Below are 27,988 nucleotides of genomic sequence, written 5' to 3' on the forward strand. Positions count from 1 at the left end.
GCTGCGCTCCTGGCCCGCCTGGGCTGCGCCCGCCACGCCGTCCTCCTGACCCGCCGCGCCTGCCCGCTTCCCTCCTTGGAGTGTCGGGCCCGGCGGGCGGCTGGGGTGTCCTTGTGGGGCTTGGCTCCGTTGCGCCTTCCCCGCCCCCGGAGAGGCGGGCGGGCGGGGGACCTTCCCGGCGTTGGTCGCCGGATGGTGCTGCTGCCGCCTCCGCCTGGCTTTGCTGCTCCGCCTCGCCGTCCGGCGCCTCTTTGGCAGCGGGATCCGGGGGGCGCCCGGGGGCCCGGCCAGGACTCGGAGCCTTCCTGCGCCGCCGTGCAACAGGAAGGCCGGGCGGCGGCGGCGAAAACGCCCGGGCTGCTTCTGAAACCTCCGCCAACCAGTGCTTCGCCAGTACATGCTCAACGATGGCCCCAAGGGCGGCTCGGGGGCCCGGAGCCCCGAGGCCGGCGCGCTGCAGAGACTGGCGCGATTCCCCCCCCCAAAAAAACCTGTTTTTTGCTTTTTGGCTTTTTGCCTTGCTCTCTCACCCCCCTCTCTTTTTTTTCCTCCCCTCCTTTTTTAATCCAAGGGGAGAAATCCCATTTTTAAAACAAACAAACAAACGAAAAATAAACAAACACCCCCCACAGCTGCTGCAGCCACTCTATTTGAATTTTTATTATTACCCTTTTCTCCCTCTATCCCCCCTTTTTCTTTTCTCTTCCCCTTTTGTTTTTGTTTTCAAAAAAAGGAAAAAGAAGAAAAAGATTTCCCCCCTTTATTTTTATTTTTTAAACTACTACATATTTTTAATAGATATTCTCCCCACCCCACCCCACCCCCAATTTATATTTTTCCACCCCACTTTTCCATTCCCACCCCCCTTTTTCTTTCTTTATTAATTCGCTTGCCAACCTATCTTAGAGGGGGAAGCCCTCTCTCCCACCCCACCCCCAATTTATATTTTTCCACCCCACTTTTCCATTCCCACCCCCCTTTTTCTTTCTTTCTTAGTTCGCTTGCCAACCTATCTTAGAGGGGGAAGCCCTCTCTCCCACCCACCACACCCCCAATTTATATTTTTCCACCCCACTTTTCCATTCCCACCCCCCTTTTTCTTTCTTTCTTAGTTCGCTTGCCAACCTATCTTAGAGGGGGAAGCCCTCTCTCCCACCCACCACACCCCCCCAAAACAACTTTGAGCTGAACCCCAAAAAACGGGGGTAGATCACTGCTGAAAGTAGATCACAGTTTCTTGGGAGTTGGCCACCCCTGGTATAAGACATGTAACTAGAATAAAAATTTTAAAAAACCAAGCAAATAATTGTAATAACTACTGTAATAAAGCACTGCTATAATTATATATAATTTCCCTAAAATTTTGGTTTCATTCGCCTTTCCGTGCTGAAATGTCACAACCTGAAGGACCATGGCTTGCCCCCCCCCCCCGTTTTGATCCTGGGTACGCCCCTGAGTCAATGCAAAAAAGTAAGAACTTATTCTTGTTGTTTTTACTAATTATACTTTGCATTGGCTCCTATACGTTATTTATTATTATTGCATTAAGGTAAGAAACAATATATGCAGCGTTATATTTGTTTTAAATGTCGCAATGGTTTTGCGGCTCCCAGGTTTTTTTTTTTCCTTTGGAAACGGGTCCAAGTGGCTCTTTGTGTCTTAAAGGTTGCAGACCCCTGATTTAAACCAAGATACAGTAGGCCAAAATGGGCCATTGGGTCTAATTAGCTCAGTATGGTCTACCTTAACTGGCAATTACTCTGTAAAGTCTCTCCCCCATTATCTGCTACCTGATCACTTTCACAGGAGATGCCAGGAATTGAACCTGGGAAATTAAGGCAAGGCATGTGTTCTATCACCAAGTTACAGTGCTTCCTCTTATAAATGGAATTGTTCTGTTAGAAGTGAACAATTCCTCACCAGTTCCACTACATTTTCTTGGTGTGCTCATATTTTATATGGTTATGCATTTCCAAAAAAATAATGAATACATTTTCATAGATCAATCTGTCTTGATGTGGGGGTGTCAGTCAGTTATCATTATATACATCTCCAGCAATTACATTCTGGGAAAGGTAGACTTTCCCTGTTAAATAACACCCAGGCAGAACTCAGTTGCTGGTACAGCTCTTACCAAATAGCATGCATTTTCTTCTGCAAACGGAGTTTATTACATTTTACAAGCACTAGACTGCTAGAAACATTTTATTAAACATTTCAAAAAGTTTGAAACTGGCTTATGAGCATCAGGAAAATCAGTTTTATTAGAAAACAAGGCTTCAGCTATGGCTTCATCAGTCAGTTTTTCATACACAAACTCTGGAGTTTTTACTTTGAGAATGCTAAAGCTACTTGATAAAGCCTTATCTGTAGGGCACCACAGACCTTTTTATCAAATACCAATCCAAGTGAGTAAAGAAAATCTGAGCAACTTTGGAAAAATCTGGTGTTGCCAAGAAGGTCTTCGAAACCTGTACAATGAAAAGAGCAGGAGATAATTACTTTGCAAAAGAAGATCCCTTGCATTATGAAAGATATGTGCATTAAATGTCTGCTTCATGAATCTTTTCCCCCCTACCCAAATTATGGCACAGCTTGCTAGAAGATGCTAGCTAGAAGATGAGTGTTAGCTGTCACCATAGTGCCAAGTGGAGGTGTAAGGTGGTTTGGGAGCAAATAACAACAAAATGGGCTTGAGTAGGATTCAGTGGTCACCCACAGAGTTTGGTGTAGCATAGAGCAAGGATAAAGTCAGTGGGCAACCTTCCTGCTGGCCAATGCCACCATCCCAGTTTGACTGATGGGCAGAATTGATGGGAGTTGCATGTATTTCAGATTCACCATGATGTGGTGAACAAATTCTGGTTCTTTCCTGCACCCGCTCCTAATGGAACCAACAGGATCTCCAGTAAGCACAAACCCAAAGTTTGAAGGTGGGTACAAATAAAGTATTCATTTTAAAATACAACATTTACCCTTAAGCTCTTTTTAAAGGACATATGCTGAGAGCTGCAGCCAATTAATAGGCTTCTCGCAATGTATCAGTTCCCTTCCCCTTCAGTGAGGGCAATAAGGATAGAGGTATCTGTATAATTATCCTGCAATTTAACTGCAGTCGAACTAGTCTGTCTATCATCAACTCATGATCTCATCCTTGTGGCCTTGGCTAAGATTAAATGTTATGGCAAAATTTGACTGTATATCAACAATGGGTTGGCTCCCCTCTCTTAAGTGTCAGGCAAGTCTGGAAGCACATTTTATTTTATTTTATTTTATTTTAGACCCAGAATAAGAGAATTGAACTCTTTGTTGAATTAGTCAGTTGGTAGAGCAAGAGATCCTTAATTTCAGGGCCATGGGTCGAGCCCCAAATTGGACAAAGATTCCTGTACTGCAGGTTGTTGTTGTTCAGTCGTTCAGTCGTGTCCGACTCTTCGTGACCCCATGGACCAGAGCACGCCAGGCACGCCTATCCTTCACTGCCTCCCGCAGTTTGGCCAAACTCATGTTAGTAGCTTCGAGAATACTGTCCAACCATCTCATCCTTTGTCGTCCCCTTCTCCTTGTGCCCTCCATCTTTCCCAACATCAGGGTCTTTTCCAGGGAGTCTTCTCTTCTCATGAGGTGGCCAAAGTACTGGAGCCTCAACTTCAGAATCTGTCCTTCTAGTGAGCACTCAGGGCCGATTTCCTTGAGAATGGATAGGTTTGATCTTCTTGCAGTCCATGGGACTCTCAAGAGTCTCCTCCAGCACCATAATTCAAAAGCATCAATTCTTCGGCGATCAGCCTTCTTGATGGTCCAGCTCTCACTTCCGTACATTACTACTGGGAAAACCATAGCTTTAACTATACGGACCTTTGTTGGCAAGGTGATGTCTCTGCTTTTTAAGATGCTGTCTAGGTTTGTCATTGCTTTTCTCCCAAGAAGCAGGCGTCTTCTAATTTCGTGACTGTTGTCACCATCTGCAGTGATCATGGAACCCAAGAAAGTGAAATCTCTCACTGCCTCCATTTCTTCCCCTTCTATTTGCCAGGAGGTGATGGGACCAGTGGCCATGATCTTAGTTTTTTTGATGTTGAGCTTCAGACCATATTTTGCGCTTTCCTCTTTCACCCTCATTAAAAGGTTCTTCAATTCCTCCTCACTTTCTGCCATCAAGGTTGTATCATCAGCATATCTGAGGTTGTTGATATTTTTTCCGGCAATCTTAATTCCGGTTTGGGATTCATCCAGCCCAGCCTTTCGCATGATGAATTCTGCATATAAGTTAAATAAGCAGGGAGACAATATACAGCCTTGTCGTACTCCTTTCCCAATTTTGAACCAATCAGTTATTCCATATCCAGTTCTAACTGTAGCTTCTTGTCCCACATACAGATTTCTCAGGAGACGGATGAGGTGATCAGGCACTCCCATTTCTTTAAGAACTTTCCATAGTTTGCTGTGGTCGACACAGTCAAATGCTTTTGCGTAGTCAATGAAGCAGAAGCAGATGTTTTTCTGGAACTCTCTAGCTTTCTCCATAATCCAGCGCATGTTTGCAATTTGGTCTCTGGTTCCTCTGCCCCTTCGAAATCCAGCTTGCACTTCTGGGAGTTCTCGGTCCACGTACTGCTTAAGCCTGCCTTGTAGAATTTTAAGCATAACCTTGCTAGCGTGTGAAATGAGTGCAATTGTGCGGTAGTTAGAGCATTCTTTGGCACTGCCCTTCTTTGGGATTGGGATGTAAACTGATCTTCTCCAATCCTCTGGCCACTGCTGAGTTTTCCAAACTTGTTGGCATATTGAGTGTAGCACCTTAGCAGCATCATCTTTTAGGATTTTAAATAGTTCAGCTGGAATATCATCACTTCCACTGGCCTTGTTGTTAGCAAGGCTTTCTAAGGCCCATTTGACTTCACTCTCCAGGATGTCTGGCTCAAGGTCAGCAACCACACTACCTGGGGTGTATGAGACCTCTATATCTTTCTGGTATAGTTCCTCTGTGTATTCTTGCCACCTCTTCTTGATGTCTTCTGCTTCTGTTAGGTCCTTTCCACTTTTGTCCTTAATTGTGGTAATCTTTGTACGAAATGTTCCTTTCATATCTCCAATTTTCTTGAACAGATCTCTGGTTTTTCCCATTCTGTTATTTTCCTCTATTTCTTTGCATTGCTCGTTTAGAAAGGCCCTCTTGTCTCTCCTTGCTATTCTTTGGAAATCTGCATTCAATTTCCTGTATCTTTCACTATCTCCCTCGCATTTTGCTTGCCTTCTCTCCCCCGCTATTTTTAAGGCCTCATTGGATAGCCATTTTGCTTTCTTGGATTTCTTTTTCATTGGGATGGTTTTCGTTGCTGCCTCCTGTATAATGTTACGAGCCTCCGTCCACAGTTCTTCAGGCACTCTATCCACCAAATCTAAGTCCTTAAACCTGTTTTTCACTTCAACTGTGTATTCATAAGGAATTTGATTTAGATTGTATCTTACTGGCCCAGTGGTTTTTCCTACTTTCTTCAGTTTAAGCTGGAATTTTGCTATAAGAAGCTGATGATCAGAGCCACAGTCAGCTCCAGGTCTTGTTTTTGCTGAGTGTATAGAGCTTCTCCATCTTTGGCTGCAGAGAATATAATCAATCTGATTTCGATGTTGCCCATCTGGTGATGTCCATGTGTAGAGTCGTCTCTTGTGTTGTTGGAAAAGAGTGTTTGTGATGACCAGCTTGTTCTCCTGACAGAACTCTATTAGCCTTTGCCCTGCTTCATTTTGAACTCCAAGGCCAAACTTGCCAGTTGTTCCTTTTATCTCTTGACTCCCTACTTTAGCATTCCAATCCCCTATAATGAGAAGAACATCCTTCTTTGGTGTCATTTCTATAAGGTGTTGTAAGTCTTCATAGAATTGGTCAATTTCAGTTTCTTCAGCACTGGAAGTTGGTGCATAAACTTGGATTACTGTGATGTAAAAAGGACTGCCTTGGATTCGTATCGAGATCAATCTATCATTTTTGAAATTGCATCCCAGTACAGCTTTCGCCACTCTTTTGTTGACTATGAGGGCCACTCCATTTCTTTTACGGGATTCCTGCCCGCAGTAGTAGATATGATAGTCATCTGAACTGAATTCGCCCATTCCCGTCCATTTTAGTTCACTGATGCCTAGGATGTCGATGTTTATTCTTGCCATCTCAATTTTGACCACATCCAGCTTACCAAGGTTCATGGTTCTTACATTCCAGGTTCCTATGCAATACTTTTCTTTACAGCATTGGACTTTCCTTTCGCTTCCAGGCATATCCACAACTGAGCGTCCTTTTGGCTTTGGCCCAGCCGCTTCATCAGCTCTGAATCTACTTGTACTTGTCCTCCGCTCTTCCCCAGTAGCATGTTGGACGCCTTCCGACCTGAGGGGCTCATCTTCCAGCGTCATATCTTTTATATGCCTGTTGTCTTTGTCCATGGAGTTTTCTTGGCAGGGATACTGGAGTGGGTTGCCAGTTCCTCCTCCAGGTGGATCACGTTTGGTCCAAACTCTCCACTATGACCTGTCCATCTTGGGTGGCCCTGCACGGCATAGCTCATAGCTTCCCTGAGTAATTCAAGCCCCTTCGCCACGACAAGGCAGTGATCCATGAAGGAGTGTACTGCAGGAGGTTAACCTAAATGACCCCCATGGTCCCTTCCAACTCTGCAGTTCTATTATTCTAAGAACATATGAACAGCCTGATGAGTTGGGCCAATGGCCCATCTAGTCCAGCATCCTGTTCTCACAGTGACAATCCAGATGACTGTAGGAAACTTGCAAGCAGAACCCAGGCCAAAGAGCTCCCTCCAAATGCTTTCCAGAAACTAACATTAAGAAGCATTACTGCCTCTGACTGTGAAGGCAGAGCATGACCATTGTCACAGGAGCGGGCAGTAAATCACACCACTCACAATTTGAGTTAACTCTTTATTAGCAAAAACACAATCTCCATGGACTTGATTGAGCGCCAGGTGTAATGAGCAGAGTAGCTCATACTTGCTAGGTCTGGTCTCATGATTAAATTGCTGAGACTGAAAGTCCCTGCCATTTAAGTCCCTTTGTCTCGAGGAAAGCCAACCTCTCTGCTGTCCTTTTCATGCCTCTGGTTCTGGGATACCAGAGGGGAAGGGAGCTTCTTGCAGCAGGAAGGGGAGACACCCATGACATTTCACCAGCCTGACTCATCTCTGCTTCTTGGTCTCCATCCTTCCCTTCTTCATTTTCCACCCCTGTTTCTGGACTTTTCTTTGCCACAGATTCTCCCAGCTCACTAAGCCCTGTTACCTTTTCAGTTTCCAACACCTCCTATTCTCCCTAGTCTTCTCCACTCAGGGTTGTCTCACCACCACTCCTTGGGCTCTGAGCCTTCTTCCCTTCAGGATTTCCCAGCTAGTTCCTCCAACCATTCCTCTGAGTCCAACCAGTCCATGACCACCATCATGGCTAGTAGCCATTGATAGCCTTATCCTCCATGAATTTCTCTGATCCTCCTTTAAAGACATCCAAGTTATGTTTGAGGCCTCCCTTTGAAATGCCTTTGTTCAAATATGGCCACCTTATAGTTAGTAATTGACCTTCTGGTAACATGAAATATGGTTCCTAAAGTGCTGTTGGTGAAAGCAATTGTTTGTCCTATGTAGAATGCAGGTGGGCATTTTGATAGCATATATTACATTGGAAGGTGAGCAGGTGAATGAATATTTGATTATGTTGAGACATAATTATACCTCGAGTAGAAATAGGGATTTTGTTGGCGCCCGGACTGTTGCAATTGAGTCTGATTCCCGTGTTTATGCCATTACAGTTAATTTTCAGCTCTTTTTATGTGAATAAGAATAAGTGAGCATGTTCCCTGAATTATTATGATAAAGAACAAACTGTTCAGTATTTTGGTGACCCTCAAAGTGGAAACAGGTATGAGTCAGAAATATACACACATCGTATAGCAGCAAACTGATACTTTATCCCAGTTGGGAAGGCAGCAAATACACTTGCAGAATGCTGTCATTCAAGAAATAAACAACATGCTGGAACTGAATACAGTTCAAAGGTAATCACCATTTCACTTGACAAAGAGAACATTTTGTACCAAACATCATTCCCCACCCCGACTCAAAGAGATGTATCTGTCACTTTTGACAGAAACAAATCACAGAGCTAGGGAATAGCAATGTATTTTTTTATGGTCAGCAGAAATGAATGTTAGTTTATATATTTAATACTTTACAGAAGAGTGAATTGTTAATTGTTTTAAATTGTGATGACCACGATCGAAGTCTTATTTACAAATCTGCATAGTAATGCATGGCAAAAGGCCTTATAGCTTCACAGAATCACAGCAGGAGACGAATGAAAGTAGTCAATACAAAAATTAAAAAATAATTTTTATTTATTTTATACACACACACACACACCATTTTTTGGGGGGGTCCTTAGAGAGCAACAACAACGATATCACCATGGTGGACCTATGAAAGCAGTAAGTAGATAAATAATAATTAAGAATGAGAAAAGGGGAGGGGCTTGGAGAGCACACACCCCCCAAACACCCTTTTGGGATCATAGCCAGAGTCCCAGTCAGTAGTCATCCTTTAGATCAGGGCTGGGGGACCTTTTGTCCTCCAGAAGTTGTTGGGCTATTGCTACCATCATTTCTGAATATTGACCATGCTTGCTGGGGCTGATGGGAGGTGGAGCCCAGTTGAGGGGTCACAGGTTCATCCCTGCTTCAGATCCTAGGTAATATAACTGGCAGTATGTTTAACTGGCTGGTTGGTTTGCTTGCTTGAAACTAGTTAAAGACATGCAATCTCCACTTTGAGGAAACTATTCAATTCATAATTTGTGTGCAGAAGCAGACATATGAACCTGCACTAACCTATCAATGTCACTATTATTCAAACTTGGCCCTCCAGATGTTTTGGGACTACAACTCCCATCATCCCTAGCTAACAGGACCAGTGATCAGGGATGATGGGAATTGTAGTCCCAAAACACATGGAGGGCCAAGTTTGGCCATGCCTGCCTTATACCATTAGAAAGTGCATAGAAATCACCTTGTAATGACACTGACAAATCCAAAATGGTTCTTAAATGTTGACCTGTGGTGGGAGCAGAAGGATTAAAAAGTCCAAAAGTTGTAGAACACGTGATCCTTCAAAGTTCAACATTTACTTTATCCCAACTCATTAACGTTACAAGGATAAAAAATTACCAGATAAAACAGAGAGATTATTTGGTTAATAGAAGGCACCACGCCATGTCTGCTGTAACACTCAGGACTGAAAAGCGGGTGTTTGTAATCCGGTGTCCCCTGCCAGGATTCCAGATGGCAATCTCACAGCGGACTCAGATCGCTGCTGTGAATGTAACAACAGCCACAGAGAGCTTTAGATAGTAATCAGGATTCCAGCACTTACTACAGTCAATGGATTGATAATCAGCTAGGGAAAAAGCCAAGGAAAACATATTTGTGTGTGATCTGCAGGTTCATCAAATCCTTACTGTTTTTTTGGAAAAGGAAGTTTTGCTGGGAAGTGGGGAAGCGATGATGGAGAAGGGACAGGACAAAAAATATGGTTTCTGTATGTCCTAAAACAGGGGAACCATCCAGATGCTGCTGAGCTACAACTCTCAACAACCTTGTTCAGTGACCACCGGAACTGCCCAGAGAAGGGGTATTGCAACTTGGGCAGTTTGCTGCAGCTCCTTCCAAAGCAAGGGATCCCCTGTGCATAATTCTGTGTGAAACAAAACCATGCTTGGGTGATTAAATCACTGGTGCACACACAGCTGGAATTATTTTTACTTCTTTGGCCAAACTTACAATGTAAAATGTAACATGGAGAGGCTGGAAGGGAAGTGCCTGCTAATTAGCTAGTCCTGCATAACTGTAGAATAGCCTGCCTAAAAAGCAATAGGTAAGGCAAAATCTCTCTTTATGTCTGGGTAGCAACAGAGATAAAATTGGTCATAGGTAATTTTATTATTCGCCAGGGCCAAGTAGCACTGGCTACAGGGATTGTTGCAAATTTCTGAGGTAGTTACCACAGGGAAAGACCCAGGAGTGGCATGAAGCCAGTTTGGATGGGTTGTGAAAGCAAATAAAGGAGTTTGAAACAGAAGAGGTGACGAAGCAAGTGGCACATTGCTTGCAGGACATAAGGAATATTCAGATAATCAAAATGTCACAAAGGACAGTGTAGTATACAAATTTGAAAATGATGGTGCAAGGTGAAGTTGATATAGCATCAGATGAGGAATAAGGGACAACAGATCTGGTTTCTGGATATGTTCCTGAGTTTCAAGAAACAATATCTAATGATCTAGCCACCCAGAGATATATTCATATGTCAAAATAAGATTGAATGGGCCCACCACCCAAACCTGCAAGCTTCCCACTGATTCCTTCAAATGCTCATTCCATACCTATTTTCTGCAAGACTGCCTAATGGTGAGAGGGTGAGAAAAGGGACAGGCTCATTTGGAGCCATGAGACAGCTTTCCTTACTGTTCTGTTTTCCATGCTGTGTTTTCTGAGGTATGAACAAATGATGATGATGATGATGATGATCATGATGATGATGATAATTTTGGTGGGTATCTTATTAAACTATGAAGAGGGGAAGAGGCTCATCACATATTCCAAAAGGACAGAAACTCTAGAAGTTATGGGTTTGTTTTGAAGGGATACATGAGCGTTCCATGTATAGCCAGTATGAACTCCAAATCAAATAATAATTAACTGACTGTGAAAATAAGCAGACTCCTCAAATGTATGAAGAGAGTTTCACAATCATAGCATAATTTATGCACTGCTGTATGATTGTTCCATATGTCAAGTTCTTCATGGTGAGCAGAGCTGGTGCAAACTCCCATGCTGAGTTCAGTACTGTGTTGGATTTTGTTTTAAATGTTCACACAGTGAGGAGTGACTGAAGTTAATTGCACGTGTTTTTCTCTATAGCTACTTCTGAGGATCATATTAACGTTGCATAAAATCATTGTGTACACATGTTTTATAGCTCCAACAATGAAAGGAGGTGTAAAGGGCCTCAGTTTTCCAAAGCTGAATGAGAATAAGAGTTCCTGGGCACTTCTAAAAAGGTTAATCCTACCATAACTACAGTTGAGATGGCAACAGAGATGAGAAATTTGGCCTCCAAAATGATGAGCAAAAATTTCAGTCATTTTGTGGGATCATGACTGAAGGAGACTCCACACTGATTGGAAAAACTCTGCTGAGTGGCACTGTACAGACACAATGGTGGGGAAAGAAGTAAGAATGCTTTTCTGCTTCCACAGTAACTCTACTCCCTCAGGTTCCCCCTACCCTGGTGCTATACCAAGAACCCAGCTGAGTACCTTTGAAATAGGGTAGGACACCCCCAACCCTTGCTTCATCCAGACAGGGGTCAGTAGTGCAGGCCAGATCAGCTCCTATAATTCTGCATGTTGTCCTTTTTCCTTGAGACAAGCTAGACATTTAATAGCAGCTCCATCAAGGGGGAGAAGGAACTGACATTATATCTAGGCAGGGGGTTGCTAGTTGTGTGTATGTGGGATAGTGGTTGTAGGGGAAACATGGAAGACCATTGTAACTTTGAGGAGTTAGATGACATGTCTCTTTCCCTTTTACATCCCTGGTTTAAGGTTTGGCAATTCATGATAGTATAATTTGTTTTTCACACGCCTGTGTCAGGAGTTTCCTGGGTCCCCTGTGTTCTAAGTGCTGATTGGCTGGTGGGGAGGATACCCAGTTGCAGTGAATTGGGTTGGATACTCAGCTGCTCTGCATTAGTCGCACCCGGTGTCCCGGGCTGATCATGAGTGATGCCTGCTAACCAGGTGCAGTCAATGAAGTCAATCAAAGTTGGCTATAAGAGCTGTAGGTTGAAGGGGCACAGAGAGCTTCTTCACAGATTGAGGTACCAGATGCTGTGAGACTGTCGGCCGGGGTCTCTCTCACTGCCCTACCTGGAGCTCCGGGCAGCTGAAGGGGAGATTGTGTGTGACTCCTATCTGGTATGCTATAATTTGTGTTTTGTATGCCTGCTGCTATCTGTTAACCTTATGCATATAAAGCATTGCTTATTCTTCATCCACTGGCGTGCTTATTGACTCCAGATCCAGAAAGAACCCTGCCCTTGGCAGAACAGTGGTGGTAGTAAATGTGATCACATATGATACCTATCTTCCCCTCACCTGTCCTGTCCTCACCCTAGCATGATTATTTCACCTCTTTGCACACATATTACTGATTAGGGGTTCATTTTTTCCTGTAGATGTATTGGGGAGGTTGTGGCCTAATTGGGGGGGGGGCCTGCCTGAGCACATGAGTGCTTAGGAGTGGAAGCTCATGGCACATAGAAACACTGATGCATCTACATAGCAAACACAGTGCTCTAAAGTGTTTGACAGTGCAATCCTATGCATGTCTACTCAGAAGTAAGTCCCACTGAGTTCAGTGGTGCTTACCTCCAGGTAAGTGGGTACAGGATTGCAACCTTAAGTAGCAAATATTAGCTGATGCTGCCTCTCTAGCATAGTCAGCTTCAGTGGAACAAGACCAGGTGCTCAGCCTGGGAGTCATTTTGGATTCATAGCTGTCCATGGAGGCGCAGGTCAATTCTGTGTTCAGGGCATCTGTCTACCAGCTCCATCTGGTACGCAGGCTGAGACCTTATTGCAGATTGTCTCACCAGAGTGCTTCATGCACTGGTTATCTCCCGCTTGGACTATTGCAATGCACTGTACGTGGGGCTACCTTTGGCAGTGACTCGGAAACTATGACTAATCCAGAATGCAGCAGCTAGACTGGTGACTGGGAGTGGCCACCCGGACCATATAACACAAGTCCTAAAGGATCTTCACTGGCTCCTAGTACACTTCTGAGCACAATTCAAGTTGCTGGTGCTGACCTTTAAAGCCCTAAATGGCCTTGGCTCAGTATACCTGAAGGAGTGTCTCCACCCACCATCAGTCAGCCTGAGGTCTTCCTCTGAGGGTCTTTTGCTGGTTCCCTCACTGTGAAAAACAAAGTTATAGGGAACCAGACAGAGGACCTTCTCAGTAGTGGCACCCTTCCTGTGGAACACCCTCCCTTCAGAGGTCAAGGAAATAAACAACTACCTGACTTTTAGAAGACACCTGAAGGCAGCCCTATGTAGGGACGTTTTAAAGGATTGATGTTGTTATTATGTTCTTAGATGTGTTGTAAGCCACCCAGAGTGGCTGGGAAAACCCAGCCAGATGGGCAGGGTATAAATAATAAAATATTTATTTATTTATTTACATCACAGCAGCACTTGAACAGAACCGTAAGTTCGAGCTGTGTGGAGGAAAGCTAGTACATAGATAAATTTTATGGAAAGTGGAGACATTTACTACAGGGAAAGAGGTGTTTTGCACAGGTTTCTGTTTCAATAATATTATGCTCTGATATTTAAGGTTTTTAGACCCATTATGGCATCATAAGGAATGCTAAATTCAGCTGAACCGCAATGGCAGGTGTAATTTTGCATTACAATAGAACGAGCAGAGAAACTTCTTCCACTATGGTCATCAGTAATGCTGCCGCAATTACCATCAGCACCATTACTGTAGTTCTGGAATATCTTCAGAGTACGTGATTTGTAGTTACAGAGGCTATTAACAGCAGCTATTGATTCTGTTCATCATTTTTTAAACAAAGATTTCAGTCTGAAAACAGCCCATGTAGCTGCAGATTTGCATTACCAGTAAATGCACCTCCTTCTCACTTTTCAAAGGTGCACACTGAATAGTAATTCATTTCTCCCCTACCTTCACATTCATTAGCGGTGCTGTAAAAAAAGAAGGCTTGTTCAAAGTAAACATACCCCCTGAGTAGAGAATAATGTTTCGCTACACAGCACACACAGTTTGAACCATCCTCCCCTTTATCACTCTCACTTTAATTCCTTTTCTCATTGAAGCCCAGGATTTTTGCTTTGTTTGCTTGCTCCTACCTCTAACCAAGCTCCCTTCTATGATGACTCAGATAATGACTGTTGTCAATAAGAGAGTGTGGGCTTACTTAACATGGTCTGCACTTGCAGCAATCTCTAATGCAACCTTTTCCGGTTGTGCTTCTTTCCCACCCTTAATGTAGGCGGCAAATTTCAGAGTGGGCATTGCATCTCTCCTGCGCTATGTGTACTTTGTAGCACAAATTCTCACATCCTCCAGTCACTCCCTCTCTTCTCAAACCACCTATTTCAATGGTGTCTTTGCATGGCTGGAATATGCTTTTTGCCTATCTGGATGGAGGATAGAGAGGGGTGTACGAGTGTGTAGAAGGGAGCCTAATGCTTACTTAAAATTAGCAAGTGTTGCTGTGTGTCCACTTTTGCGTCAATCCTCACTAGGCTTGCCAAACCGGAAGCAACCCAGACCTCAAGATTTCAGGGCCCAAACCTGAGATCTGGAGGCAGCCCCTGGTGATGTCACAGTGAGCATACCTTGCTGCAGGTGTGCATGTGCACTCACTCTTCCGCTTGCACACAGCCAGCCTCTTTTTCTTCCTCTGCACTTGCATTCACCACTAAGCACAGGAGACGGAAGTTAATTGGGAGAAAGGAGGCGGACAGAACTCCCTCACTTGTGAGTCTATGCTAAAATTTGCAGCTGGCTCCTGACACTGGAACATTGACCAAAAGGGAATATGGCTTTTGGGCTTAAAAAAAAAAAGGTTTCCTGTGCCTGTTCTACATACCTTTTACCTTTACAAAGGTAAAAGGTAAAGGACCCCAAGACGGTTAAGTCCAGTCAAAGGCAACTATGGGATAGTGGCGCCCATCTTGCTTTTCAGGCCGAGAGAGCCGGCGTTTGTCCACAGACAGCATTCCGGGTCATGTGGCCAGCATGGCTAAAATGCTTCTGGTGCAACAGACACCGTGATGAGTGCCAGAGCATACAGAAACACCGTTTACCTTCCCTACTCACACTGATATGCTTCTGAATCTTTACACACCAATACAGCAAGGTTTTAAAGACTGTTGGGCATTCAGGACTCGGGATTGCCATCTTGCTCTTCCTGCAAATTTAATAGCTGTTTGACGACCATAAATTAAGCAAATGGAAAAATATCTATTGCTACATTTCTGTGTTTGAATATATAGTTCTAAAGGCTAGGTGCTCTTAATCTTAGTGGCCATCAAATGAGAAAATCTGGTTTTAGTGTGTGTTTTCACCGAATTTATTTTTCCATTCCAGGCCTTTATGTAAAACAGAACATGAATGGCTTACCCCCTAAGCCTGCAATATGGAATAGCTCTGATCAGCTCAATCATGGCATTTTTGAAAGCTTTTCTCACTTTCCCTCTTCACGGTGCTTATTGATTTCGATGTTGCAAGCCAATCCCCAAGCATTGTCACTTTTTCTTCGTTGCACATAAAATGTTTACAGCTTCTTCCCGGAAGCACAAGGCATCTATATTTGAAGTCTGAATTGTATCTCAAGTGAACAATAATTCTCTGTGGTTAGCGCTGCACAGAATAAAAAGTCAGTTTCAATTTTGGGGGGAGGAGGAAAATGTGCATCCACAATCAGAGTATCACCACATTCATTTTGCCATTCAAAGCAGTTCCTCATCTTCTCTAAAGTAATAAAACCTGTCAGGTTAGGGGGATCACAAATCTGACAGCCACATGCAATATATTTTTCTTAGCTGCTTTTCCTCTTTGATGTAATGATGGTGCATCACATCGTTCTTAGGATACTAAGACTGTTCCTTGATTCCTGGATAAGAAATGCTCGTTCTTTCTAATAATGGATTATGCTACACATTTAAGGATGGAATGGATAGCAGTTGTTGCAACAGTACCAGAACACAGTTTTATGAAAGACCCTCTAGTGTTCACTTAACAGCTTTATAGTTATAAAGTTTTGATGTAGCCCTGAAAATTGGGCTCATTTGTTTATCGTTATTCTGTCCTGGAATAGGTCTTTCACCTGCCAGGACACAGGAAACATAACAACAATCTTAAAACACAATACCAGTATAATAAAACAGCAATTAAAATTACCAACAGAATCATAACAGCCTTTAATATACAATGTAGCAGACAATAAGCACTCTCTGTTGATGCCTAAATGTCAGCAATGTGGGGAACAGTGAAATCTCAGTCAAGAGGGCATTCCATAGCAAGGAGCCCACCACTGAGAAGGCCCTGCTTTGTACTATTGCCCAAAAGATTTTGACCAGCATGAGCAAGGCCTCCCTGACAGAGATTAATGCACAAGCCAGAAGGTATCAATGGAGACACTCCTTCAAGTCCTTGGGCCATAAATTGTATAGGGCCTCATACTAGTAGAAACATCTTGAATCGGGCCTAGTAACTAACAGACAGCCAACTCAGTGTTCTAAGGAACTGTGTAATATGATTTATTATCACTGTCCCATGCAACTTGACAAAGGTCAGCCTTGGAGCTGTCTTCTAGGGCATTCACGAGTAGAATGCACCACAGTAGTCCAGCCAAAAAGTTATTAGAGTACTCACGATTACTGAAGCCAGCTTAGAATTGAGAAGCACTTCCAAGCAACACATCAGCTTCATTGGAGGTGTTCTACTTCATACAGAACAGGCCATTGTCTTAATTTGCTCATCTATCCACAACACCCCCCCATCTTACCAGAATTTAGCTTCAGTTTGTGAACCCTCAGACAGTCCACCATTGCTGCAACCAGACAGTTGGAAAAACAGAGCTGACAGGATGGAAATGGTATACCATATGGAAAAGAAGTAAACAAAATGCAGGGCAGAACTTTATTACTTTGATATTAGGGCTGGGGGATGAATTCATTTGGTCTGCTTTTTGCAGTTGACTAACCTGGACTAGTGTTTTCGTACTTGCTTGTGGATCAGAAAGCAACTCCTAGCTGGGTTACAATGCTTCTGGATTTTGCTGTGCAAAAAAATAGGCATACAAATATGCACGTTTACATAAAAGATGACTACAAAATGCCTATTCTACTGGGGAACACATTGCAAAGGTGTTTGTATTATGTAAAATTTGCACAAAACGTGTATAAAATGCATACAACAAGATGGAATGGGACACAATGGGATGGAATGGGATGGAATGACATGAAAAGGAACAGACCTATGGCTGAGTGTCAGACCAGGATGAAATTAGCTACTTTGCAATATTCATATCTAGGGATGGATAATCTGTCAGTTTCTTTATTTTTCCAATCATTTTCAAATTCAGTTCTCCACGTTTTGCAGGGTTGTCTTTTTTTTTTTTTTAAGAAAGCCATTGTGAAAATTATTCAGCATTTTATGAATATACGTTTGTATGCAATTTTGCCTAATGTACACATTTTTGCAAATATGTGTCTTTCTATTTTATTTTTTACTAACATATGCATTTATGTGTACACTTTACAGCAGTATATGCATATTTGAACATGCTGCATTGCAAAATTTGAAGCAATGCCAAATTTAAAGTGTTTCAGTTCATGTGTTGCTTTCAAAAGTGTGAATTAGGCAGATTCACCTTTAAATGCTAACTGACTAGTATTTTTTACAGCATTCCTATTTATATCAGATCCTCATAAAAATGTATCTTTTATTAAATGGCAAGACAAAAAGAAAAGATCAGGTGGTGGAGGATTTGTTCCAAGAGGCACTGGCTCCTGACACTTACTGCAAAATCAATACATGCTCCCTGTAAACATGAAACATTTAAGTAAGAGTAGAAAATGGTTTTTGGCCTCTAACAACATTCCTCTCTCAAAAGTGCTGTTATTTGTAAAAGATGCTCCCACACTATTCAAAGGGATCAGATTTATGCTTTAATTTGAGCTCCCTTTCTCAGGAGAATAAAAGCATTCATGACAACTTATGGTTCCAACACACTCAACAGGATTGAGTGGCATTAGTTCTATACCTCCACCATATCCCTTCCCAATGCATTCTCTCTGCTTTCCCCAGGTTGCATGCCATGCTTTGGGAAACAGTGCTGGCAATGCTCAGAACATACATCCTATCAATTATTTTATGCCCCTAGCAGAAAAATAATGAACAATGCCGCCATTTTGAGGGTGCGATCCTAAGCTTGCTTACTTAGATCACAAACATGTATGAAACACGAGCCAGTCAAGCTGAACATCTGAGTGATTCCAACCAGAGATATTTCAGCACACATGTTCAAGTGTTATCTCAGCATTATCTTGGGATTATAGGCAGTTATTTTGACAAAGGGGTCAATTCGCCCTTCAGAGCTATTGCTTCAATTATTCTGTAAATGTAGAAAAGATGTGATGCTGGGATTGAACTAATTTCATAGCCTTTAAGGGATAAAACCAGGTATTTCATATGTCAAAAAATGAAGTAGAAAATTAGTTATGTTCCATTGACAGATTTCTCCAAAATGAACTGAAGATCTAGATGATAATGTTGAAATAATAAGCTATCTCCCTCTGCAAACCCCAGAACCAAGGTCTTGTGATGGCACATTCTCCATCTCCTTCATCAGCCTTTCCTTCTTTGTGGTAGTCCACCTGTTGGCTTTCATTGCCACCCAAAATCCGCAGATTCTGCTGCTGGCAAATGGGGCAATCAGCTTGGAGGGCGGGCAGGCTAATGTTTATGTAAACAAACCTTTAGGCAGAAAATTAAGGATGTGAGAGAGTTAAGAGCCCAGTAGTAGCTGTGCCATTTCCTGTTTTAGCTCGGGCCTATGTAAAAGATACCAGTGTTGAAGCAATCATCCTTCAACATCAACTTTGTTGGACTGGTCATGTTGTGCGGATGCTTGATGATCGTCTTCCAAAGCAACTACTCTATTCCAAACTTAAAAATGGAAAGCGTAATGCTGATGGTCAACAAAAGAGGTTTAAAGACTGTCTCAAGGCAAATCTAAAAATATGTAGTATAAACACTGACAACTGGGAAACACTGGTCTGCAAGAGCTCCAGTTGGAGAACAGCCTTTACCACAGGTATCATGGGCTTTGAAGACACTCGAACTCAGGATGCAAGGGAGAAACGTGCTAAGAGGAAGACACGCTTGGCAAATCCACACCGTGATCAACTCCCACCTGGAAACCTATGTCCCCACTGTGGAAGGACGTGTGGATCCAGAATTTGCCTCCACAGTCACTTACGGACTCATAGTTAAAACCGTGTTTATGGAAGACAATCTTACTCGGCTACGAGTGATCGAAGAAGAAGAAGAAGAAGAAGTAATTGAATACTCCCCCCATCTTGAAACTTTGGGGAAGGTCTACAGCTCAGTGCTAAAGCAACTGCTTTGCATGCAGAAGTCCAAGATTCAGTCTCTGATAGGGATGAGAGAGTCTCCTGTCTGAAACCCTGGAGAGCCATTGCCAGTCAGTGTGGACAGTACTGAGCTAGATAACCTAATGGTCTGACTTGATATAAGCCAGCTTCCTCTGTTCCTATTTGCATATAGAATGGTAGATGTCAGAGAAATGTCATTTAGCCTAGTCTTATCCTGATAATTTCAGCTATCTAATGTGTATTACATCCACACTCCCCAAAAAAGAGTATTCTGTTTTGCAATCCTCAGACTTCAGCATGAAGTGATAGTCCATGAACCATTGACTATGCAACCTGCTGTTTCTGTTGTTCTGCTTGAACAGCATTCTGATTGGAACTTTAGATTAACTTTCCACTCTGAAATCTTCTTCCCTTTTTGTACATGTTCATCTTTTCTCCTTTTCTTGTGCTCAATAAAATGCTCCAATAATATTCTTCCCCCTGAGCATGGACTGTAGGATATCAGCAACCCAAAGGTCAACTGCTTTGAGCTGCTTTTCCCCATATTGGCATGAATCTACTCTAAACCCTACATGATTGCTTTGTTTGGCACATGAGCCATTGCTTTAGATAAATACATGCATTGTCTGAGAGATCCTGTTCTAATATTGGTTGCTTTTCTGCCAAGTTAGAAGGGTGTATTAACCTTTACACTATTGTTCCTTTTGTTCAAAAATGCTTTTGTAAAATTTGGCATTCCAGCGAGGGGAACAGTTTGAAACACGAATAGTCTACAACAGGCGATGTACTAATCAAGTGCTCCAATTGGCCATTCTGCCATCTCATCCAATGATTTATTTCCCCCTTCCTTTCTCTCGAGAAAGGAACACTCTTTTACTGCTTGGGCACAATGATGGACTGACTCAATTCAGACACAGTAGAGGTACTTTGGGTTGGTAGAATGATGCCTAAGAGATCAGGTGTGCAGCCTGGCGGTACTTGTTGATTCAGCACTCTCTTTAGAGGCTTAATGTGGCTCCACACATCCCTTATCAGCTTAAGTTATGACATTATCTGGAAACAACTGGGCTGTAATTACCGGTATTCCTGCTCTAGAAATCTCCCATTTAAACTATTGCAGAGTGCAATAATACAGGTCTGGAAAATGCAGTTAGTGCAGAATATTGCCACAATATTATTAACTGGTACTGAGCAGTTTGATCATTTCATTAATACCTGGCATCTCCAGGTAGGCCTGGGATTTTCTCCTTCCCAAAACCCTATAAAACTTCTAGTTAGCTGCCATATTGATAACACAGCATGCAAGTTGTAATTAGCTGAAAGAATTATTGCAATACAAACAATTAGCCTTGGATGCCTAACCGCACATCCGATGCTTATGAATCAGTTGACCCTTCTGATGAGTGCTTCCGGGTCCGGCAGAATATCCTGAACCCATGACCCTTCCATTTCCGGCTTTGTTTTCAATCTAAGAACTTTCCAATATGTCTGCTCCTTGGGGTAATTAACTCCCCTTCCAGCGAGGAACTGCTTTCCCTCCCACTTCCAAAACTGCCTGTGTTTCCTGAGAGAGTTGGTTTCTCTCCAGCATGCTCTCTGCATTCCTGTCATTCTCAAAGTGAGGGGGAGTTGATATACAACTGTTTGCAGCTGCCTGGGAAGAATGGGTCTCTCTCTCTTGTTGTCTGCATCTTAACTCATATTATGCTCTTATACCTTGGGCAGAAGTGTTCATGACAGTGTTGATAATACTGAGCTAGGTAAGAGATTATTTTCCCCTGTTTAGGATGACCACAAAAATGATTTTTTAATATGTATTTCATTGATAGTTCTCCATGCCTCGATGTGCATTTTCTCTGGTCAAAAAAGTCAATGAGATTCTTCAAGATATATTGTCTATTGAAACAATAGTAAAGCTAGCTAGCTATTTATTTATTTACACACACACGCATACACATCGATATGCTATCCCAATAACATAAAGTTCTCTGTGCCACCTACAATAATGAAGTAATGTATAAGAAACTATTTAAATGCAAGATAAAAAAAACATAAAGCCATAAAATCAAAAGCAACATAAATACAACAAGCCAACAAAACTTACCATAACCCCAAAGTTAAAACAATGTTTTCGAAACTGTAAGGAACAGATTATATGGAAAATGTCTGGATAAATAGAATGGTCTTCACAAGGCACCAGAAAAGCCACAAGATGAACACTAGCTCTCTTGCATAACTGGGGTGCCACTATTGAAAAGTCCATCTTTCTGGTAGCGACTCTCTTATTGCATGACCTCTGAATAGGATGTTAGAGTCCTAGTAGATTCATTCAGGAGAAAGCCATTTCTTCAGGTAACCTGGTCCCAAGCAGTTTAAGGCTTTAAAGATTTAAACAACATTTGGTTCTGGAAATGGGCTGAGAGTCCATGCAGCTTACTGTAAGGTAAAGGTAAAGGGACCCCTGACCATCAGGTCCAGTCGTGTCCGACTCTGGGGTTGCGGCGCTCATCTCGCTCTATAGGCCGAGGGAGCCGGCGTTTGTCCGCAGACAGCTTCCGGGTCATGTGGCCAGCATGACAAAGCCACTTCTGGCGAACCAGAGCAGCGCACGGAAACGCCGTTTACCTTCCCGCTGGAGCGGTCCCTATTTATCTACTTGCACTTTTTGGGGTGCTTTCGAACTGCTAGGTGGGCAGGAGCTGGGACCAAGCAACGGGAGCTCACCCCGTGGCAGGGATTCGAACCGCCGACCTTCTGATCAGCAAGCCCTAGACTCTGTGGTTTTTTTTTTTCATATCATTTTTATTAACTTTTCCAATCATAAAAATCACATCATATATTTATAAATATCAATTAATCCATATAACCCAATTAGTCCAAATAAGTCCAAATAAATTGCCGAATTATTAGATTTTTCTTTTAAGACTTCCCTTGCTTCAGACAATCAGGATCTCGATCATCCTCTTAATTTCATTGCCTTCCGTAGTCCGGTGTCTTCCATCTCTTTTCTGATGTTGTCCTTCTTTTCATTTTTTTTTTCATGCCACTGAGTGCTTTCACAAGTGAGATAAAACAACCAAAATCCATCCTGACTGTGTGGATTTTATGTCCATACTCTTTTCCACCCCCCTGGCGCGGCGCCTCTCGTTCTTATCCAAAAGTCCCATCTCAACGGTCGCCATCTTAACTTAACTTCGATGAATTCCATATTTTGCGCTTGCTTAAATCATTCTGGCTGCTTCAAAGTCTTTCCAAGAGTGGGAGCCTTTCCATATATAAGTCCGTACATTTTAAAAAAGTTTATGGCATTTCCACTCTCTATGACTTTCACAGCCCGATCTGCTGCAGTCAACCTCTAATTAATCTGCGTCATAAATCACTCCAGACACTCCAAGAAGTCGGCTAAGTCTCTAACAGAGGTAAAGAGGCAACCAAACAGCCAGGGGTGTAATTATGTCGTAAATTCCTTTCCACACAGTTTATCTCCAATCTCACTTGTAAATACTAAGAGCGTTTCTTCAAGGGGGGTTTTGCCCACAGAAATATCCAAACTCCATAGCATGAAGCGAAGCTCCCCCCCCTTCATTCAATTCCCACATACCGATAGAATGTTACAGTCCTCTTTTCTTCTTATCTTCTCGGTGGCTGGATTTTTAAGCAAAATATCTCTTCTCCTTCTTGTCTGAAGCAAGTCCAAAACATTACCGAATTATTCACTTAAGTCCTGGAACCCAGGGCAGGAAGAGTGGCGTCAGGGAGAGCCGAAGTTCTCTCGGGGGCTATGCGTCCAAACCCCCCTTTCCCTCCCTCCTCAGAGGTCGGGACAGGGTTAATGGGCATCGCGGATGAGGCAGCTCTTCCCACCGATCCTGGGAAGATTTCGGGAGGCTGATTTACTCCCATCTCAGCCCCTAATTACCCCGTGAGACTCGGGAGAGTTGGAATTTTCGGCCATCTTCCTCCCACCCAAAACGGAAGACTAGACACACAGCGCCACCTGGGTCCCTTGCAGCTTACTGTACTTGGCTTTAATTTTCAAGAATCCAGGGGATAGTAGCTATCCAAGGTACCTGAACACAATTTTCAGCATTTCCCCGAAACTGCTGTCCTTAGGACTCCAGAGGGAAAAGTCAGACCAGTTTAACATGCTTTTGAAACCATTTAAGGTGGTTAGGTTGATGGTTTCTTAAAAAAACAATTAAATGGCTCAGTAGTTTGCTTAGGTAATTTTAGACTGTGGTCCGAATGGTTTTATGTTCCCTTTTATATAGTAAAAGGGTAAAGGTAAAGGGACCCCTGACTGTTAAGTCCAGTTGTGGAAAATTCTGGGGTTGCGACGCTCATGTTCCAAATGTGGTGAGTTAACTCTGCTGTGTCTGGGACCCTATTGAATGGGGCCCATGACTTCTGCTCCGAAGTCCAGCATTACTAGAGCAGTTTGCCCAATTTATTCAGATTGACCTTGAGTCTTTCCCCTTTGCATGGGTAATTCAAATTCTACATTCATGGTAGAAGAACTATACAGCACCACATACTTTTGAATAGACTTAGGAAAATTCATTGTTATCTGTATCTTAAATGGCTTCCTGGGATATTTTTTATTGCATGGCTGCTTTTGAGCACATGGGGAGATAAGCCTCTATTATAAATCATTTGTAATATTTCAAATATTCATATGATACATGTAAAATATTTATGTTAACTCAGTCATTTCCCCTTCCTTTCTTTTTCTATGTAGCTTGCAGCCATTTAATAGCCCTCATTTCTGTCAAATAATTAATATATTCTATAAGTCTCAGGGAAAAAATGTCTGCATCTGAGCTTTGAAGTTAGAAAGGAATTTATGGAAAATAAGAATCTTAACATTGCAATCCTGTGCACATTTGCTTAGAATTAAATCCCATTGAACACAGAGGACCTTCCTTCTGAGTAAACTCGCATAGGATAGGGCTGTAAGAAATTCAGTATTATTGTATTTGCGCATGTCCCATGGAGATGAACGGAAACTTCTCCAGTGCCCTTGCATCCCTCTTATCCCTTTCAGTTGGAATTGTGCCAGATAATTTCTCAATGGATTGTGTCCTCCCAGTTTAAGTGTTATAAATATGAATGAGTATCCGCTGAGTAGCATCTTGAATGGAATATATATAGACATCTCCTAGGAATGCTGGCTTTTATTTAACAAACACTGATAGACCTGACAGTTCTGGCTGTATTTATGGACATTGTTCACACAGTTCTGTTTTCCTATCATTCAGCTTCTATAAAACTTCCTTAATCAGTTAAATTGGACAAGTGCCTTAGCTGCCATAAATATGGTGAAGCAGTAAGTTAAATGAGATACTTCTCAGACTTGTCAGTGCATTTGAAGGGCCTCTCAAGAGTGAGAAAGAATTAAAATGGATAGCACTGCCAATATATTGTTGATATACCGGTCTGTTAAGAAGGGGCTGATGAAAGGTGCAAGAAAGGTTGCACACTGTTGGCAGGACAGGAGGCGTGGGGAACCTCAAGCCCAGGGTCAAATGCAGCCCCCTAAGCTTCACTCTTTGGTCTTTCAGACTCTACTCCAGGCTCCTCACTGACCTTGCTTCACACCTTCCTTGAGTATTCATCCCTGGCTGGAACATTTCTTTGTGTCTTTTGCTTGCCTGTTTGGAGAATAGAGAGGAATGTGTACAGAAACTAGCCTTCTGTTCACAGGTAAAATTTAGATTCATTGCTGTTCTTTGTTGCTTCTGGCTCCACCCACCACTGGCATGTGGCCCCCAGAAAGTTTCCCAGAAAGAAAGGTGGCCCTTGGTCCAAAAAGAGTTCCCAACCCTGACTGAGATAGTGACAAGGGGAGCTGGGTGGGATGGTGAAAAGTCAGGAGCCCTATTCAGGGAATAATCTTCTCCTGTGTTAAATGGGCATGCAAGAGAGGAGTGTGGGGTGAGTGCTGTCTCCACACTGCTTCACCATCAAGAATTTGAAGAATGAATTTTATTTTATTTCCCAGTGAGGAGAAAAGAATAGTTTTCTTTATGAAGGAAATTCATATGCAATAAAAGCATCCTTATTTTCCACTAAGAATGCATTTGTTTATTAATACACAGTTTGCATCACTGATAATCAGCATCAAAACATTTACACCATATGATGGAAAAAAACATAAATCAAGCAATAAATAGAGAAAAGGGGAAACTGAGATATTTCTGATCATTTCTGCATCAGTTCTAGGAATCAACAAATCTCTGTTCAAAGCAATTGCTGCTAATGCATTTCTAATCTATAGACAGCTTGTTGAATTTGTTAGCTCTGCGTCCGATATATTCCAAAATTGCCATAGAACTTTTTTGTTCAGAGATCTGATGTTCCTCATCTTGCCACAGTCTCTCCTTGCTGTTGTTATTATGCTTATCATTAATTCAGTGTTTTCTTTAGCTGTGAATTACTTCACATAATCCAGCAAAAGAACCGAAAGGTGATAGCCGATGCTGTGCAAGCAGACTTCCTCTTTATCCTGCTCCCCAATTCTGTATCTCTCAGTCTTGCTCCAGAGGATCCCACAACCACCTAGAACAGATTTTGCAAGTGGACATTGGGCTGCACTGGGAGAAGTCATGCCTCTTAAATCCTAGGGAAATGCCATTCAACCCTGGGTCCCCTGGTGTCAAGCTACAACTCCCAGCATCTGTCACCACTGGCTAAGTTGACATGGAATGAAGGGAGTTGCAGTACAACAATATCTAAGGGCCAAGGTTGAAGAACACTGCACTGGTAAATGGACACCACTGGACTTCACCCAAAGGATCCAACTGCATATTTTATTCTGTTTCTTCTTTTACTTCCATTGCATTTGTTGATTTAGATTAGATGGTTGTGGCAGAGCTGATGCCAGTGCATTAAGTGAGCATAACTGTTTGTGATCAGGGAAGGATGACTACCACAAAGCAGCTTGGAAGTGGGAGGAGAATGTATTTTTAAAATGACAACCTGCTTTGTGGGAATCCATGCATATGCAATTTTGATGCATATTAACATATCGGGAGCAAGACTATTACTAGGTTACGTGTTAATCTACAAGCAGTTTAATTTTGTTGCACAACAAACAGCTCTGTCAAATTTGTGGGGGGAGCCCCCTATATAGCACTGAACCACCTTCCATCAAATGAGATAAAAGATGTACTCATGCTTGTCTCGGGCAAGCATAAAAACACATGGCAGCAAACTGCCATTTTATGTGATGGACAGTGCTGCATTTGTTTCATTTGTGTCAGCAAATGTATTTCCTCCCAAGTCACATAATTTGAAACAGAGATGAATTTACCTGGTACTAGCTGAACTCCAAATCCAATATGCACATATGGTAGCTGTAGTTGCATTCTTTAGATTGAGCCAAATAAACATGACCCTCAGGCAACAGCATACTAGAGGTAAGCAGTTGACAGAATGAGAACAACCTTGAATGTAGGAAACGTAGAGTTCCTTAAAAAAAAAAGTAAAAAGGGGGAAACTACAAACCTATGTTCAGCTAACTGGGAGCTAGTCCAATGAAAATGAATAGTTTCAAAGTAAAACAGGACTTGGATTAGGTTTAGGAATGGTTAAGTTCTCCTTGAATTAACTTGGAAATTATTCACACACTCCATTTATTAGCAACATTTGTATACCACCCAATAACTGGCACTCCCTTCCAGGCAACCTTCTGTTGACCACATGTCAGCAGTGGGTGGGGTTAGAGGGGAAAGGGGGGTGGATCAACAAATTGTACCTTTATACAGTATATGGTCCTGGGACGCGGGTGGTGCTGTGGTTTAAACCACTGAGCCTAGGGCTTGCTGATCAGACAGTCGGCAGTTCGAATCCCCACGGCGGGGTGAGCTCCCGTTGCTTGGTGCCAGCTCCTGCCAACCAAGCCATTTGAAAGCACGTCAAAGTGCAAGTAGCTAAATAGGTACCGCTCCAGCAGGATGGTAAACGGCGTTTCCGTGCACTGCTCTGGTTTCACCAGAAACAGCTTAGTCATGCTGGCCATATGACCCGGGGAAACTGTCTGCGGACAAATGTCGGCTCCCTCAGCCAGTAAAGCGAGATGAGCGCCACAACCCCAGAGTCGTTCATGACTGGACTTAACTGTCACGGGTCCTTTACCTTTTCACAGTATACTAGTTTTAACACACATTTTCACACTTCTTTCTATCCTTTACCCAGACACAAAGGTGGATTATCAAAGTTCAAGGACAGGCAAAAAAGAGGGGGGAAAGAAACTGAAAGAAATAAGTTTTAAAACTATAAAAACAATGGGCAAAAAAATTCTGGATGTGGAGTGAGACCAGTGAAGGGTGTTGCCAAGGGCCAAGTAGATAGGTCTGCAGGGTTGCATTTGACCCCTGGACCTGAGGTTTCCCGGGCCAATCTAAAAAGAACTTAACTGGAATATTAAATTCAGAATCTAAAGTTATGTGATTGTACCACTGGGTCTCTGGAATGACCCAGAGTTCTAGCCCTGTTCTTTCTGAATAGGCATGTGCTTTTCAGCATAGAAGAACCTGCCTGAAACTATAACTTCAACTTGTACAGAAGGACATTCATGACTTCTTAGGTTTCAGTCTTGGTTCTGGTCATTGTGAGTTGTATTGCAGCCAATATACAGTTACTGGAGTTTTAATTACTGATCTCCTGTACAGTAAGAGGAGCAGAACTACAGTGCAATTATAGGACAGCATGAG

The sequence above is a fragment of the Lacerta agilis genome, chromosome 9 (assembly GCF_009819535.1).
Source record: "Lacerta agilis isolate rLacAgi1 chromosome 9, rLacAgi1.pri, whole genome shotgun sequence".
In the NCBI taxonomy this organism is placed as follows: Eukaryota; Metazoa; Chordata; class Lepidosauria; order Squamata; family Lacertidae; genus Lacerta; species Lacerta agilis.